Source organism: Priapulus caudatus, unplaced genomic scaffold (genome assembly GCF_000485595.1).
Source record: "Priapulus caudatus unplaced genomic scaffold, Priapulus_caudatus-5.0.1 Scaffold211, whole genome shotgun sequence".
Lineage (NCBI taxonomy): Eukaryota > Metazoa > Priapulida > Priapulimorpha > Priapulimorphida > Priapulidae > Priapulus > Priapulus caudatus.
In genome coordinates this window covers 315,265-319,675 of record NW_014577272.1, presented here as the reverse complement: position 1 = coordinate 319,675, position 4,411 = coordinate 315,265, and positions in this window count along the sequence as shown.

Here is a 4,411-nt window from a genome sequence, read left to right as displayed (position 1 = left end):
AAAGTCGTACGTTTAACTAAATATTGTTTCATTGTGTGTTGACGGTCACCGACACCATGACCAATCACCATGTCGTACAAACTGGAATGTACATCATACACATACTCAGTCATACATAGTCATAGTTCATACTACAGGCTACAGCTTAGCTCTAGTACTAGAGCTAACTACAGCTGAGAGGGTCTAGACTCTATGTCCCCCAGGGTACTATCCTCTATCGGAGGGTACCCTGGGTACGGTTCGATATATCGGAACGTACCCTGTCCCTGGTACTATCTAATTTGCCGGACCGCACCTCGCCTACTTTACTAACGACGCAGTCTAGCGGAGTTCGCCTACGCTGCCTGACTTACCCTAACAGGCTACACCCTAACTCCATAACCTGGCCAATCCACTTTAGGCACCTTAGCGTATCACAAGCTGATGCCACAGATTTCTGTGTAGCATCAACTGAGCCCCACAGACTTTCCGCTATAATCAAGGAATGATGCAAAAACCCTAACCCTAACCCTAACCCTAACCCTAACCCTAACCCTAACCCTAACCCAACACACTTAACTTTGTGATACCTAAGCAGGCCTTTCATATTCCAAATTACAGGAGGACTACTAATGACTCCCCTAGGACACCATAGGGTCTTTTCACGCTCCATAATCACACCCTTAAGAGCCATGATGGAGAGCTCCACTAAAAAAATCCACACCCTTAAGAGGCATGATGGAGAGCTCACTAAAAATCACACCTTTAAACAGGGATGATGGCAGAGCTCCTTGAGCGCTCTCCATCATGCTCTTGCGGCGTCCGGGTGGCGCCCAATAGTGTGATCTGATGCGAATCATGGACCAACTCCTCAGTCTAGATGTGAAAATCCAAAACGAAAATTGCTGGGCGATTCATGTAGAATCTACCCTGATTCATCATTCATCCTTCACCTTCCATTCACTTCAATGGCTTCGTCAGGACTCCTTACATTCTTTTCACCCAACAACCCAACACTAGTCACAACAGACTTAATAAAAGGCAGTTGATCGGGATGTAAAAATAAACCTTGTTTTTATTCTACTTCTGCCATTTCCATCCTTAGAACGCATTCTTAATCATTCACGCTCGGGCTCCGGGCCTCTACGGTCGCCCGTACCTGCCATATTTCAGCCAACAAAAATATCAATCACAATCCATCAACAAACTAGCCGAAAATTACTTGTATCGCTAGTAGCCCACGTTATGCTAGCCCCCTCCAGGTCCTACGATCCTCGTTTTCCACGTCGGCAGAAAACCATCTTCTCGCCACCATAGCTAGAAAACGAGCACGGCCTAACTTGTGCGCTACCCGCCTATTAGGTACCTTATTTGGATGCTAGTTGTTTATTGTATCTATATCATATAGTATTAAACCAGAGGCGTACAGGGTGTATCCAGGATTTCAGATCGTCTCTGCTCTTCTCGTGTGGGTTGTTCTGCATCATAATTTTTTTGACCTCTTTCACAATGAAATAGCCCAGCAGAATCTGCATTACAATGCTCAATCCACACATCGAGGGGCCTCCGTACAGGCATTGTACCAGTGGAGCGGGTCAACCGTTAACCCAAACTTGGCGAGCACGCCGAAGGGCGGGTGTGGAGGCCCCTCCCCCAGAAAAAATTTTGAAATTAGACCTCCCTTAGATCGTCGATTTCCTGCTGCGGCAAGCAGGGGGCGTCCGACCCCCCTGGACCCCCCCTTACACGCACCCTGACTACAATTCCTAATCTAAATAGAAGAAGAAATATGTTTCTAAAAAATTTTATCAGTTTCTATAAAAAAAAAGTTTCCTGACGCAGTTGACAACAGGTTTTTTGAACTTTTTGTCCCTTTATCTTGCTCTGCTTTGTAAAAAAAGGCTCAGAACCAAAAATTTCAGCGAATTGCTGGAATTGGATAGATTTACGTCACCGCAATCTGGAAAGCTCTTTGACTTATTGCCTGGGTACCTGATCCTCTTTTCATTTATCTCTGTGTTACAACCCAAGGCCTCGACAAAAACAAACCATCTTCTGTGTGTGGTCGCTACGACCCTCTACGACCTCCCCCCCCGCATACACCCCAATGGGGTAGTAACCAGACCTGACTCTGCCATAGCGTTCAGTCACTTAAAACACCACAACTTGTGCTGTGCTTTCTAACCTTTTTGTACCCCCCTTACTTTAGCAGAAACTCTATGCGAGCGCCTATTTCAACATAATACACAGAACTTTTTGCGCGTGCGCATTTCAACACACTTTTATGAGGCGCGAGTTGATTCTGCGCGCACCCATGCCACAATATTGCAGCGTGCGCAGGCTGGAGCCGCGAGCGCGATCGCGGCCCCTTAAAATGAAGAGCCTGCCTAAGCGTTATCACTTTATGACTTAGGTTAGGGTTAGGCGTTTTTGCATTCATTCCTTGATATACGAAAGTCTCCTGCCATCAGGTGCATGATACACAGAAATCTCGTGGCCATCCAAATTTGTGAATACCTAAGGCTGCCTAAAGTGCGATTTGCACCCCTAACCCAACCTCTAACCATATCAGATAGTCTTACCATGCAGGCGTACGTGCTGATATATCAAACCGTACCCAGGTACCCTCCGATAGTATCCTGGGGTACATAGACCCTATGAGCCATACTACATGTAACACGTGATCATGAACATGATGTATCTGGCACGTTACAGCTTCAATAAGCGGTTGTACATTGAAAGAATGAGTAAGGACGTTAGTCACGCAGCCTGGTTGGGCTAGCACTAGCAGAGCACTTACAAGAGCCATACAATCAATCAATGTACTGCATACCCAGTACACTTTACAGGAGGTTGAAATCAATTATGACAACGATTCGCTGGTAGTGTCTAGTACTAGTAATAGTAGTGGTAGCGTAAAATATAATATTAATACTAATAGTAATACTAATACTAGTAATAGAAATAATAATGATAGTGTTTTGTGAAAAATCCGAGTTTAGACCCAGTAATAGTGCTAGTATATATACTATATATAGTTCGCATGTGTGCTAAACTAATTCACGGTGCTATACTAGGATTGGGCTGTATTTTGTGATTGCCAGGTATGACCTGAATGAGCTGAAAATCTAGTTCAAAATGATGTACTAGACACATAAAAAACATGGCTATTTTGTTAACAAAATTGCAGTGCATGCAACGAGATTCCTTTCTGACTCCTGACCTAATAATATAGGCAAGCTGACCTTTGCAGAGCTCGGAATTGTTCACGTTGACCTACGGCGCCCTTGTCGCACAACTTCTCAAAGACTATGAGAGTGATGAGGAGGTTAACAGACAGCTGGATAGAATGTAAGCATGGGCGATATGCCAGCTGTACTTATGTTATGTTATGTACATGTTATGATGGCTAATTAACACCGGAGCCTTTCATTTTCATGTTGCATACAAGTCAGGAGTAGATAATAAGGAAGGAGTGTGACTTCAATAAACAAGGGAAATTCGTCATTTACTACGCCTTAGGAATACCTACGAGTTGTTTATACTATGCCGTACTCAACCAAATTGACCCTGCAAATCGTACACAGTACATGCGCCCTTACGCACTCGCGTGCGAAATCGGTTTCCTCATATACAACCGCAACCGCGAGATACCAGACTTATAGCGTTCACACCGTCACCGTAGAATCAGTTCGAAACGCTCCGGGACTTCCTACGATACGCGTATAGCGTGACCTGGCAGGTTCAACCAGCGTCTACACGTAACTGTTTGGCAATTTAGTCACGTCGCTGTACACAAATTATTGCTAATAGAGCTTTTATGGCATTAAAAATTGCATGTAGTCAACAACAACTCTGTGTGCTGTTGCTCGCCCCTACAGTATACCCGGTCAACCCCCATTTTCGAAACAAATTACATGTTGGTGACAGCATTTCCTCGTACATGTCACAACCCCAATCGGCTATACACACCATTTATGAACGTATGCATTAATTCGGCTTCGCGCTCTGCTCGCTCTCTCCTCGTCCCGTGTCAGGAACAAAATTAGTTCTTAAACAACTGTCTTAACACTACACCCATCTTCTCCGTAGCCGCTCGACAGCGCTTTGCTTTCCACTTATGTCTATACGCCGCTACTAGCTATAGATGCGCCGTCCGTTCACACCGTCGCTGATACCGTGCACATACTATACGAATCTACCCTGCAGGTAGTGATACCGTTCTTGTTAACTGGCATATAGCTATCACCCTCGTCGTTCAGACGACGGCCGATAAGTGGCTCTATCGCGAGTACGACACGTGGGGGGCTGGGGGGGGCGGGGGGGGTTTATTGCGCTCCGTGGAACGCGTGGTAAAACATACGCACCCACGATATTCCATTCGTTGCTCCAGCAACCGATGTGCTTAACCGCCTAACTCTTAAAAAGCGCC